The following is a 14,796-nucleotide window of genomic DNA, read 5'->3' as shown; positions in this document are numbered from 1 at the left end:
GCACTGTCTTCCATCCCCTTCACGTTCCAGCCGACCCTCCTTTAATGCTCTCCCTGGAACTGCTGTTGAGTCCTGCTAGAAGTAGCCTGCGGAAGCTGGAGACTCCAAGCACTTACTCTGCTGCGAGAGACCTTACGCAGTCAGGAGTTCGGTGTCTCCACTCCTCTTCTTCTTTGCTTTCTTTCCAGAAGGACAGCGTCCTCTGGGGGTTTTCGGGCAGTCCTACATGATGAACGGTTCAGATCGTCCGTCCGATCGCTCCCACGAGTGCACAATCCGCCGCAAAAACCGGACGGCTTCCGGTTGCGAAACAGAGCCTGCGTATCGTCACGCTGTGACGATGGTGAGGTCCACAATCAGCTTATCAAGGAAATCCACACCGTCCACTGGTTTCCCCTCGGAATTTCAGTCGGGAATCGCTGTTTTTGGGTCCAAATCGGTGTGGTCCATGGATGCTTTCATTCAGCCGTCCGTCGTCCGTTTTAACGCTCGAAAATCGATATCCGGTGTCTTTTGACATTCATCCACCTAGGCCATGGTAACATGGACTCTGGGAATATGATGAATGGTCCAGATTTTCCATCTGGAGAGCGAGAGGGGCCCACTGTTGAAAAACGGACGGACGCTGTCCGTCCGCTGTTCATGCGTGATCGAGAAGGAGAGGGAGACGTCGGTCAGCGTGCGCTGACCGACTTTGAGGAATACCGTGCACGGCTGGTGCACTTGTGTACCGTGCACACGTGATGCACATCCGTCCTACGGAGATGTTCGTGAAAAATCCGCTCCGTCCATCCGTATTGTCAGCTCATTTAACGCGTTGAGACCAATTTTCAAGCACATCTGGATAGCAGGCGGGCCCAAAATCAATGGTTTTATGGGCTGATATGTCCTTTGGGCCAATTTCACAGCGATTCAATGGATGAAATTTTATGTGTACGGTTCATTTATGTTCCTCAGGCCACGTATGGAGTTTCGAACTGATCGGATGGTGGGAACCCTATGATCTTGCATTCTGGGCACTTTTCAGGCTACTTGAGCTTGCTTTGTTTATCCCCACAACTATTTATTTTTAGGCCACTAATTTTTATTTATTTATTTTTAGTTTAGTGATATTCTATCTGAGATATTTTTAGGCATCTCTTTATTAGGGAGCCTCTGAGATCAGTGGTCTTGTTAACTACATGGGATGCTATGGGTGTCATATGATGTATCAGGACCTAGTACTAACTCTTCCAAGTTGCATTCTCTACGCAAGTATGGACCCGTGCATGTGAGTAGTCGTTGATTTTGGATACCCAGGAGAGAGAACTCACAGCAAGACCATGAACCCTAATTGTCTTTAGTTCCTTAGGGCCTGTTTGGGAGCTTGTATTTCAATTACATCTAATTCCGAATCACAAGTCAATGTGATTCTAAATAGTCAATTGTGTTTTGCACTAATTGAAATGAGCTGGATTTAAAAAATAAAAATGCATTGAAATTCTATGGTATATTTGTAGGAGTTTGAATTTGATTACTAAATCAACTTTAATATTACTAGTCAGTGTACATGTGTTGTTTGATGGAATGATTCTAATAAGCCATCGAAATATTTACTTTGGCAAAAAGTGCTGAAATTTCAAGCCTTGGGTGGGCCACAACCATAAGATCAGAAATGAGTGTCTCAACAACAATTTTTAACCATTGATTTACACGGCCAGTGTTTGGACTGTTCGGATCATTCTGTTGACATAACTTTAGTGATGTAGCTGATAATTTGATTATTTTGGGTATCATCAATGTGCCATGTTTTCAATGGATTAGTCAGCAACACCTTCGCTACACATGTTGGATTTTAATTTTACCTAGTATTTCAAATACCTTTGATTTCAAATCTTTTTCAACAAACATTGCAAAACAACTTTTGAACTCCAAATACACTCCAATACACGTTGCAAATGATCCCTTTGAGCTGAATCACTTAAAGCATGTCACAGAGTAAACTAGGGTCCTTACTCATGCCTCAGTGGTATACTCACAAGAAATTCAACACAAGGTCGGGAGTTTGAGTACCCATTGTTGTGAAAAACTACTGTGGTGCGAGTGCATGGGTGTATGTGGGGTGTGAGTGCATGTGTAATAAAAAAATGTCAGAGAGCAAACCAAGCAGTTGCTGTAAAGCTATTCAGAGAATTATATGAAGAGAATAACCATGGATTATTAAATCAATAATCCACAACTAACCTTTGTACTTTCTGAATGGTTAATCACTAAGTTTAAATAAAAACATTTAAACTTCAAAAATTAATCTCTTCAAATTTGGGTAAAGGATTTGAGACATTCTGCAATGGCTCCACGCAACTCCCATACTATACCATTGGTGGTGTTCTCTTGTTTTAAGATCTCTAGGCATTCTCTTCACACTTCACATGATCTGTCTTTTCTAACCCTCTGCATTAAAACACGTACACGAACATGTAGGCATCAGAGAGATAATTTGGTTTTTGGTATAGGATATGTTGTGTGGGAGCTTTACCTGTGGATGTTTCAACAGCTAATTTCTTCTTGAGAGCTAAGAACTTACTCTTAATATTACCATCTTTACTGCAATGCTAACATGAATAATTTATCTTCTTGTTTCTTGGACCTTGATTTTTTCTGGGAGGTTTTTGCATACCTCTTGCAAGCCTCCTTTGATTACTTCTTTGTCGACTCCTATTGTGTTGTCTCTTTGATTTATCACTAGATCTAGAGGACCCTTCTATTAAGTGGACAATCCTTTGTTTCTCACTCTTGTTGTCAGCCTCAAAGATGACGGCAGCTCAGGCTCTGAATAAGACAATGCGTTCATATTGTAATTATTCTTGAATGTAGTGAAGATGGGTCGGATATGTGACCATAATATTAAGTATAGTGGATTTCCACTTGGTACCTCTATCTCTAACTCATTAGGCATCTCATACATTTTCAACATATGATCACTAAGGAAGTATCCTCTTTCAACTTTAAGTTGTACAGTTGTATCTTTAGGGTTTGAATTTAGATGATAGCTTGATCATCAAACATGGCCTTTAGGTGGGTCCTAACTGGCTTTTTTTTTTTTTTTTTTTGTTTGTTTGTTTGTATTTTCATATTGCAGATTTAAATTCTTAGGACATCATAGAGCCAGGATAAGATATAAACTTTGGCCACCTCGTTCTCTCTACAACATGCTCAAATGCCACCTCATGAATTAGGAATTGATTGAGGATCTATATAGAGTATACTATTCAGTCGAGTTATAGTGAGATAATAAGACGACCAACCAATCGACGATATTGGGTGGGATCGGTAAGAAGATATCTATTTTCATTACTAAGTTTGAAAATCTAATCCAAAGGTAAGTCGATAGGATGGGCACCGAGTAAAACAAAAGTAAGATAAGATGTCAAGTGTGTATTTCCATTGGTTGAGGTTCAAACCTAGATGTGAGTGAGCAATTACTAAATGATATTTAAGTGGTTCCAAAATTGGGACCCACCTCTTGAATGGACTATATTTATTTTATAGAAAACATCTACAAAATTGGACCAACCTAATGCACAGATTGGTTCTCGGACATGTGACACGTTGGCACACAAGGCGTGTGGGTTCAATAAGTTCAAAATATGCATACTGTGTTTTGGCATTGAAATCAGCCCAATCCACTCATTCGACTGTCATTATTAGTATATTAATATGCTAACAACTGTGATTTTATTTTAAATCTTATAATTTTTTTTTATTACAAATACAAACCAATAAATCAGAGTGTCACAGCAAAAGATGGATGTCATAAAGAAATTTATAAGAAAAATTAAAGATAAGACATTCTATCCTCATGCACGTAAGGGCACGTCTTTGCGGATCATCAATGCCGATGTTTGGACAAGATGCAATAGTACAAGATAAAAAGGGCTACATCACTAACACCTATTAAAAAAAAAAAAGAATAACAAAATGACATCGAGTGAATAAAATAAAATAAAAAGTACTTCAATCATGCTTACAAAAGAAGGGAAAAAAACTTAAAAAATCAAATTACAGATACATTAAAAAAGGTGCATGAATCATTGCTAAGTTTATTATTGGTTTACAGGATGTATTCGCCCTTTACTTCATTGAGTGAATTTCCATAGTATATCATACTTTAATAACTCAAAATCACAATGAACAGATTGGTACTATAACTTTTTCATTGCTTTTTTTCTTGCCTCAGAATCTTCCAGATTTGATATGTTTGTATTGTCGCCCCATCATCATTTGACTCTGACAGCATTTTTGGATTCTTATTTCGACATCACAATCTTTCTTTGACGGATTTGAGAGAATGAATCATCCAATCTGTACCATCCATATATGTGTTCCGCACCATACTAGGCTAGTCCCTATCACTTGTGAACATTATAATGTCTCAATAGTTCCAGGTTGATAGGACCTAATTCACCATTTCTGTACAGATTGTCACAAATGTAGTTCACCACAACCTTCAAAACAGTGGCGACTCTTGCCAAACCTTTTTAAATGTGTTAGTTGTATACCTCTGTATAACCACACAAAATGTTAGCCATGAATTTTATCCATAAAATCACATTTAATAGGCAGTTAAAATAGTTTGCAATCCTTAATTCTAATGACTCATTCAGATAGCTACTTTCATCTTCTCCTTGTAAAATTTGGAGTACACCTTAATCACTGTGTGCCTAGAGATATCGATAGTCTTACTTTGAAAGCACACTAATTTTCTGAAGTGTGTTGTTGCACTTCCACCGCTATGTTACCTCTCACATCGAACAGTGTAACTAACACCACCACCACCGCATTTCTTTTGAGGACATAGGGTGATATGAACCATCCTATAATCAGCCTCTCCATTATCAAGAGATGAAAATTTGGAGTACACCTTATTCACTGTGTGCCTAGAGATATCGATAGTCTTACTTTGAAAGCACGCTAATTTTCTGAAGTGTGTCGTTGCACTTCCACCGCTATGTTACCTCTGACATCGACCAGTGTAACTAACACCAACACCACTGCGTTTCTTCTGAGGACATAGGGTGATATGAACCATCCTATAATCAGCCTCTCCATTATCAAGAGATGAATTTTGGACTGACCATTTACAGTGCGAGTAGATTGATTTTTTTGGGCATATAGATACCTTAAAATTCATTTTCGTCAGCAAATAGACTAAGAGTGGTTGAGATTAACAATTTGTCAACACTCATGAATAAGCAAGATGTAACATGTTGATCATCAACACTTATTAATTGATAATGTTAAATGTACGTCTAATATTTGTTTAATTGGGTTATTTAACAGGGGCTAAAAATTTGGACGGTCTAATTCAAGGTATATGGCTATTCATGAATACAATTTAGTGCATCCCAGTAAAGTATGACAGTCCACTGGAGCACCAAAATGTTTATTTTTTTTTTCACAAGAATGGGCAAAGTGCAAAAATTTTTATTTAATGGGAACAACTGGTTGGTGGACCCTGGAACTGAAGATCAAGGTCATCTGTTGATACCATACTCAGCAAGAGTATGGAATATCATCCACTTGTTTGCTAATCATACAATTTTAACATCCATCCTTTCCATACACCGGTAATGTCTGAAACATAAATAAGGAGAACCCCACTGTTTTCATTTCCATGTTCCCATAATCATAACAGTCCAATCCTCAGGTGGGTCACGACGTACAAAAGAAATTAGTGACTGCAAAACTTGTTTTATTCAATTTAAATATTCTTATATATGTAAAAAAAAAAAAAGTTGTCTTCTGTAAGTTGTGTTAAGTTGTCTTCTGTAAGTTGTGTTAAGTTGTGCTTGATTAATTGAGGTTTGTATCATTCTTTGATTGCAATGAATAGATTAGCGATATATTTTATGAGCAAAATGTAGAGCTTTGCTATATTCTTGATTTTACAGGTCAGATTTGTATCCCACTAACTAACTAGGTCTGGAATGTATTAAAAAACTGCTTATATGTATGTCAAGCTGTCAGTGGATATCAAGAACTCCCATCAAATTAAATGGAAAAGATATCTAAAGTGATTATTAATTCTGCAGCATGGTCTGTCCAACCCTTGTACACATTGCGATGTCAGTCATTCATCTTAATTGTTAGAGTTTCATTATAAAAAAAAAGGTGGTGTAATTCATAATTGATTTATAGGTTATAAGATACCTTGTATGTTCAGTTTTCTCCAATATACCAACATGGTCGAGTAAATTTATACTATTCAATCACAAACAAACAAATAGTTATGACAAACAATAATAATAAGGAGAATTAATATTATATTTTCTACAAATTTTTTTTTTATTACTTATGAAAAATGTTACATATCTTCATGTATTATCTTTTATTTCATTGAGTGGAATTCCATAACATATCATACTTTTATAATTCAAAATCACATTAAACATATGAATTGTTTTGGATGTCACAAGTAGTCCCATGCAAAATAGATTTGTCACAAAAAAATTATTAGGAGAATCTCATATCAATCATCTGTACGTCTCATCAACCAGAAAGACAATGAATGTTGTGGATCGGATTCACAGTCGACATGGCCCACAAACATCTTTAAATCACAAGAAATCATATGCAAAATATGGATGGTGTAGGCCACTGCTGTTTTTCTCCTCTAAAATGTCTATGTTTTTGTACTCCCTGATTGACAACACCTTCATACTGTGGCCCACCTGTGGTGTGGGCGTGACAAAAGAGTCGCTAGATTACTGAAACATGGACCCCACTTGTAAGTTCCAAATACTCTGCCTAGCTTGAGTAGGGCCTGTTTCCCTGCTCACTCTTCAACTCAGACAGCTCAGTAAGTTGACTCAGCCCTGAGTACAAAAACTGTCCAAAAGAGTGAAATACATAGGATGATGCTAACCATCCAATTGCTGACATTAAATTCTGTTAAATCAGACAATCAACCATTTGCTCTAAGCACTGGATTCGAACACAAAACCTTCAGGTCTGATACCATGTAAGGATGGTGAATCAATGTATATCAAAGGAATTTAACATGGTCAGAAGAAATGGGTCAGTGGCCCAGTTTCATGGGTTTTCAACCATTAAGATATGGCCCGCATGGTGGAAGTCATGTACATGTGCTCACTAAACACATTCATCTCCCAATAAGAAAAGGAGGTTTTTAAAATTATGTGGTTTCATACCTGTTTAAATTACAACATATCTTGGGCCCTTGGTGGACAGCCTGACCACCTAAAATTATCTTAGTAATTTGATTTTTCTACTTGAATTTGGCCATTTAATCATTTTAATTTCTTTGTGAGCTAAAAACCTGGTGGTGAGACATATAAATGATTGAATTATTCAAATCGAGAGGTTTTATTTGTTGTCACTCCAACATTGGAAGGGAGACTCGTACTATAAACAGTTAGCCTCTTATTAAAACAATCATATTTTAGTGAGAGTGCTTTTTATGCAAACTCATATTTTGATGAGTTACGCCACTAAAATTTCTCAAGCATAAACTGTCTGTTTAAGGGATGCTAGAACACTAAATTTCAGTGTATAGATTAGGAATGAACCTAATAGGTAGATACACTACAGATTTAGTGTTGTGGTATTACACAAGCCCTTCATCATGCAGGCCCCACCATGTGGATGTCCTACTTCAAAGCGGGCTGGTTAATTCATCATTCCAACCATATAAGTATGTTGAGGTGGAGCACTGGAAATTCTTTTGAACCATCCATTGATTTCAGGCCATGTCATCTTTATGGTGGGGCCAACTAGATGAATGGATGGAGCAGATGTCTACTATACATACAACACATGTAGAGGCATCTGTGAGCTTAGAATAACTCATCCATCAAATGTCAACAGATTTTTTTATTTTTATTTTTTTTAAATGATTAAAATGTAATTCTAACATTCTTTCTGAGTAAAATAAGTTGTCCAACAATAATAGAAATAGCAAATCTGTTGATCTCTACAAACAACCATCTTTTATCTGCGGGTATTGGAACAATCATGGCAATATGTAATCGTAAACATGACAAGGAGAAAATTTCATTTGATGTTGATTGTTTGTGAGGGTGAGTCAGGTTTTTCTATTTATCCCATTTAGTTTGAGTGGCCATTTGACATCTCTACAAATAAGAGCATATTAGCTTATTTATAATAAAAATGTTATTTTTTAAAAATAAATTATTTGGTAATTATGTAATTTTCATCTACTAATTTAGGCACTAGAGTTTTAACCTCTTAGTTCTTTAGATGTGAAGAGTTTAACTTCTTTTTTTTAAATAGCTTCTTTTGCTAAAGTGGGTAGATGTTTTAGCTTCTTTTTCTTCTTCTTCTAATTTGATTCTAAATTTTTATAAATTTCTCCCATGACATAGAAGGTCTGCCCGCATGATGATCGAATCATAATGCAGGTGAGCCCCCACAATAGGTAGTTCATATCAAAGGTGTGACCCAAATGATGGATGGTGGACATTGAGGTGGGCCCCGCAGGATGGAATACAATTTAGTGCATAAAGTATGACAGTCCACCAAAGTACCAAATTGTTAGACATTGTAAATTTAGGTTACGCTGGTTTTCTGATACCATACTCGTGCACAAATATAGGATATCATTCACAATTGTTTGCTAATCATACAACCTTTAATATCCATTTTTAAGCCTGAAATGACATATGAAAGAATTAATGCCAAAAACACTTATTTTATTCAATTTAATATTCTTATGTAAAAATAAATAAATTTAAAGGTTACATTGATTTATCATGGATTTCATGAGTAAACTGTATATCTTTGCTATACTCTTGATTTTAAAGGCTTGAGTTATGTCCTGTTAACCATCCTAATCTCCTCCTTAACCTCTAGATAGTTAGAATTTCATTTAAATCTCAAATTTATATTCATTCAAAATTCAAAATTCTGTTATAATCCATTTCTTATAAATGCAAAATTGAATCTTCACAAGTTTGAATTAATATCAAACACCATTTTTTTATATGGTACTTCTCTCCGTCTTTCGCTTCGGCCGAAATATTTACTATTTTGATTCCTTAGACTGATTGAATCACATGATCCACCTTCAACCGATTATATAAGAGATTTTGTTTTCTCGGACTTCTATTTACGATTGATTGCATCAAATCTTTTCTTCTTCTAAATAGCGCTCAAATCAACTTTCCGGATCTTCATCACATTTGGGACAATCTCTCCTTGCCTTGGATGTCTGTCGAATTTTGTATCATGAATTTTGAATCCAAAATGCAAATTCAAAACTGTTTATATACATGGCAAAGTCAATGTAAAAGATGTGCAATATGATTCATTAACTCTTGTTTACATTGTGATCTCAACCATTCCATCTTAATTATAACTAATTCATTATTGATTTATACATTATGAGTTACCTTGTACGTTCAGTTTTCTCCAATATACCAACGTGGTGGACTAAATTTACACTATTCAATCACAAACAAATAAACAATTATGCCAAACAATAATAATCACAAGAAAAGCAATATTATATTTTCTGCAAATAACAATCATTACCTTTGAAAAATGTTAGGTAAATTCATGTCTTATCTTTTACTTCATTAAGTGTAATTTCATAGCATATCATGCTTTTTTAAGCCAAAATCACATTAAACACATGAGTTGTTTTGGATGCCATAAGTATGGTGACCTTTTAATCCCATGCATGATAGGTTTGTCATAAGAAAATGATTAGGATAATCTCATCTCAATCATCTATATGTCTCACCAACAAGAAAGACAATGGATAGGGTGAATCCGATTCACAGTCATCATGGCCCACCACCATCTTTAAATCACAAGAAATCAAATGGCTTAAGTGGATAGGATGGGCCATTGCTGTTTTTCTCCTCTTGAATGTCTATTTACTATCACTGAAACATGGACCCCACTTGTAAGTTCACACTCACTCTACATCCTTGCACACTCTTTAACTCAGGTGACTCAGTAAGTTGACTCGGCCTCTGTGACTCAAGAATTCTTTCCCGCCACCACTTTTTAAATTGTGGTGTACAAAAACAGTCCGAAAATGTTATGAAATTACATAGGATGATGCTAACAGTCCAATTGGTGGACATCAAAATGCGGTCGGAAGAAATTGTTCAGTGGTCCAGTTTCTTTGATTTTCAACTATTGAGATTTGGCCTGCCATCATTGGATGGTGGAAGTCATGTGCTCACTGACTCTGTGCATAGTGTGTGAACAAAGTCATCTCCTCATAGTGATCACCATCCAACAATCATACTTAGGAATGTTAAGGGTTCGAGGGTTTTTTGAAAGTCGTTTTCAAGATTGTTCAAATTATTATAGCATACCTTGGACCCTTTGTGGACATCGTGACCACTCAAAATTATCATATCAATTTGATTTTTCCTAGATGAAATTGGTGTTTTGATCAGTTTGATTTCTTGAAAATTAAAGATGGTGGTGGGCCGTGCTACTATGAAATCTGGTCCACCCGTCCATTGTTATGAATTGTATCGAATCATATGGTAATCATATTTAATCATATTAATTGTACGATAAATTGTAGATTACTCAAATGGGCAAAAAATTTACTTAAAATTTTAATTTTTTTGAACAAATTTTTTTTTCATTCTTTACACCCTTTTTGCTCATAAAACATGAAAAAGGCCTTCCCTATTAAATATATTCACATTTTTTTCTTTAGAGGAGGGAGGAAGGGGCCAAGAGGAGATTTGGAGATTTTGATAATTCAAAAAATCCAAAATAAGAAATTAAAATACTATTCACAATGGAATCGAATGCCATTTGTTCTAACACTACATGAAATCCCGGCTTTACTGGCGCAAATTTTACCGGCGGCCATGTATAACCGCCGGTGATAATGAGAATCACCTGCAGCCGTCCAAAAACGCCGCTGATTTTGGGACGTGGCCGCCGGTAAAATGTTGGTTATTAATTTTTTTTTAAAATAAAAAAAGAAAAAGCGCTGGAGGGTTTTTCATTTCCCTCTTTTGTCACTCTCCCTTCCTCATCTCTCTCTCATCTCATGTGCTTCTCCCATCTTGGATTTGGAACTTTCAATCTTCTATCTTGCCTCCAAATCTCAATCTTCCGACGACTCTGGCATTCAGCAATGGGAAGAGGAGATGCAGGTGTTTGTTCAGCAAGGTTCAGGCAGAGATAAGGAGGCAGGTGAAAGCGCAGTCGAGGAGGAGGTTCAGCTTCAAATACGACCCTTTTAGCTATGCATTGAATTTTGATGATGCTAGGTCTGGATTCCTCTGTTGAATTAGATAACAGAGATTGAAAATGGTAGAAATAGGGTAAATGGGTTTTGTCTTGGGTGCGTTCTTTTTGCTTCTTATATATGGATTTTTACTTTTTTTCTTCTTTTCAGCAAGGAGTGTAGGCGAGGTAGCTTTTTGTATTGGGATTTCTATCTCGATTCTCCTGGGTGTTGATTTTGTTTTTATAAATCTTTCCCTATCTTAATATCAGTAATGGGTTATGTCTTCTTCTCTGCGTTGGCTTTTGGAGAAATGGGTTTTTCTTGTTTGCATTTGATTTTCCAGAAATGGTTTTTTTTTTTTCTTGTTTGCGTTTGCTTTGGAGAAACCGGTTACTGGATTTCTTGAAGCTTGTCTCAGAGAGAGAGAGAGAGAGAGAGAGAGAGAGAGAGAGAGAGAGAGAGAGAGAGAGAGAGAGAGAGAATCTCTTGTGGTCCGTTTTCTGAAATCAGGAAAAAAAAATCTCATTCTCTCTCTTATTTCTCTTCCGTTCTTCTCATTCTCAGGTTCTTAGATCAGATCTGGAGCTACAGATCGAGTAGGCCAGGCAACCTGCGGACGTGGTCATCAACGGTGAGCAATCAAAGGTACTCTCTCTTTCTCTTTCATTTCCTCTTTTTATGGCCAGAAATTGGGCAGCAGCCAGGCCGCTGTCCATGGCCCTCGACATGTTTGAAGAAATGCTTCAACCAATATTCTACAGTCCTGTATCCAGCCCGTGTACAATGATACTGCAGTTCTCAGTTTAGTTCGTGTAGTCTTTTGTTGTGCAACCGTTGATCTCTAATTTGCTTCCAACAGAAATTTCTTATTGCGAAGGAAAGCAATCTTCTGATTGCCCAATGTGAATGCAAGTATCATGGCACGTGATGGTTTCATTGCGTTGTACAGGAGTTTCATACCTAATGCATTGAAGAATCTCCCAAACAGCAGGTTCGTTTCCATTCCCTTGCAGCAGCCGAGTGCTTCACTCGTATAATCGCCTTTTAGAACCTTACTGTTAATACATTTGTGAGTATTTTCTCTACTAGCACAAATTCAGTTTAGTTATCATCTAGTGCATGCACAGATTTTTTTTATAATCATTTTAGTGTATACAACCTGGCTTCTTGCATACAAAACAGATTTTTTTTGTTTATATATTTTTTTTCCATTCAAATTAACTGCAGTTTACTGCACCGGTTGCATTGTTCAGTTTGTTGATTCAGTTTTTAACAGATCAAAACTGAGAGAAAGATAGGCCCGATAGTTGAATGCCTCTTTCTTGTGGAACCGAATGCAGTATAGTACAAGTATATTCTGGAACTATCTTATAAAACCCATGTTAAGGAAGTATGTTTGACAGATGAAGCTACCAAGCAATAATTTCAAAAAGGGAGCAGCCACAATTTACACCCACCTTTGTCACTAGCATACAGTCAATTTTTCCATTTGGGAATTGAAATAGTACAAAAGCATAATATTTCAATTCTCACAATAGAAAAATGGTGGGTGTGGACGATATCAACTCCCCTCTTAAAATACATCAAATTCCCTTATCAAAATACATCATTTCTTAATCCTTATTCATGCCCAGTCCTATGACAAACTTGTAAAGGCTCCAAAAGCATAGTTCAGCCAAAAAAACTTTCCACCAACACAACTATCCATGTTCACAGAAGCTTCTGAGAGATTTAGTGCAGAACAAGTTACCTTTGATGTGCCAGTAACGAACTGCAAGAGACAAGCTTTATCCTCCTTGCCGAAACCTTGGACCACCTCCCAAAACCATTGGATAACAGGAGATGCAGCAGTGTAGCCAGAATACTCTGTGTTCGCTCTCATATCATCCTCTACAAGGTGGTCAAAATATGTATGACACTACATATCATACCACAACATTAATGAGGTTCTTCTCATCTCTCTTACTTGATTCATGAAAACAGGCTATGAGGATTTCAGCTGTTGTCTACATAGTTGCATGGTTTGCTATTTACTTCTCTCAGGTTTGATATCTACACTAAATGAACTTCCATGGTTAATTAAATCAATTCTAGGAACAAATTTGCGAGATCGTTGCCAGTCATCTGGTGGGTCCCACCATGAATGTCCCTAGTCCAAACATAAAGCAAATGTACTCATCAGCTGCACCACATTGTATGGCGATTACAGAAAGTGTAGTCATCAATTTTCCAACCGTCCGTTTTCATCATACATGTGCAGCCCGTCTGATTAACATACTAAGGGCCCACATGATAGATGGCCAAGGATAGCCTAGCACTTCTCTTTCAATTGGAACTATTTCAATTGCTTGCCTTCAGGTGTTCTACTCTTTCATGTCAATGAAACTGAGAAATTCTACAGAATTATGTGCAAGCAGTGGAGCATGTGCCAGTGTAGCACATTGCACATTCATCAGCTGGGGGCTGTCATGAACATGCCATGGTGCAAAATTCGGGTCTCTCTAGTCATCAACCAAATGAGGTTGGAAAAAAGATGACCAACAGCCTATACTCAATGTATGCTTGTAGCCCACCTGATGAGTGGACTGTATCCTAATATATCTACATTAGCACATGTGCTGCCGCGAGCAAATCATGTCAGAAATTTCTCCACTTTAAGATCCTTTTTTTTTTTTTTTCCCAAACTTTTGTATATGGTACTGTTTTTCAGGTTCCGATAACGGCATTGGGTGCAATCCCAACTGATAGAATTGGAAGGAGACCTCTCCTATTGGTAAGCTGTAGCATAAAATATTTCAATCTCCAGAATTATAAGGTAAAAATATCAGAATTTTCCCTTATTCTTTTATATATAAGAGGAAATATACAATGGTCAATATGAATTACTAGATTTCGTATCGACTCCCCAACTCTGTGATCGTCTGTTGGGGGCACTGTCAATGGTCAATGCTGCAAGGAAACTCCACCATCAGACCATCCTAGTCTTTTGATAATCAGCCTGGGAATGGTCGGTCAGAAAGAAATAGCTGATGTTGTTGCACAATGGGGACAAGCCCATTGATTGGATGGAAGTGATTAATTTTCTTCCTTCATTGCTCGTCCATGATGGGTGGTTTTTTGAGCATTGTGCTTCCATTCTATGGATTTCTCCTCATGGTGTTTATTTCCTCATGCTTGCAGATAGGATCCACAGCAAAATGGGTGAAGGTTAGTTTCTGCAACCAACGTAATCTTAAGCGATAAATGTTTTGTTTGTCTTATGTGATATTTAAAGCATGTTGTAAGTTTTCCTGTCCATGCATAAGCCTCGCATGATAGCAAACACAGTGGGCTTCTATCTCTTAAAGTTAGTGCCTTGACTTGAGAAATTCTTCATATGTTCTTAGATTGGCAAGATCAGGATCTGTCTGAATCGTGTGCATAGCAGTGGAAAATATTCAAATAATTCCACACATTATTAATGCAAATACTAATATGAACAGAGGTTGCAATCAAGAAATCCATGTCTAGGGCAGGTATTTCTTGTAGAGGTTTACTAATCAGACACACAAGTATAAGGCATGCCA

The sequence above is a fragment of the Magnolia sinica genome, chromosome 8 (genome assembly GCF_029962835.1).
Source record: "Magnolia sinica isolate HGM2019 chromosome 8, MsV1, whole genome shotgun sequence".
NCBI lineage: Eukaryota > Viridiplantae > Streptophyta > Magnoliopsida > Magnoliales > Magnoliaceae > Magnolia > Magnolia sinica.
Note: the sequence above shows the minus strand (reverse complement) of the source record.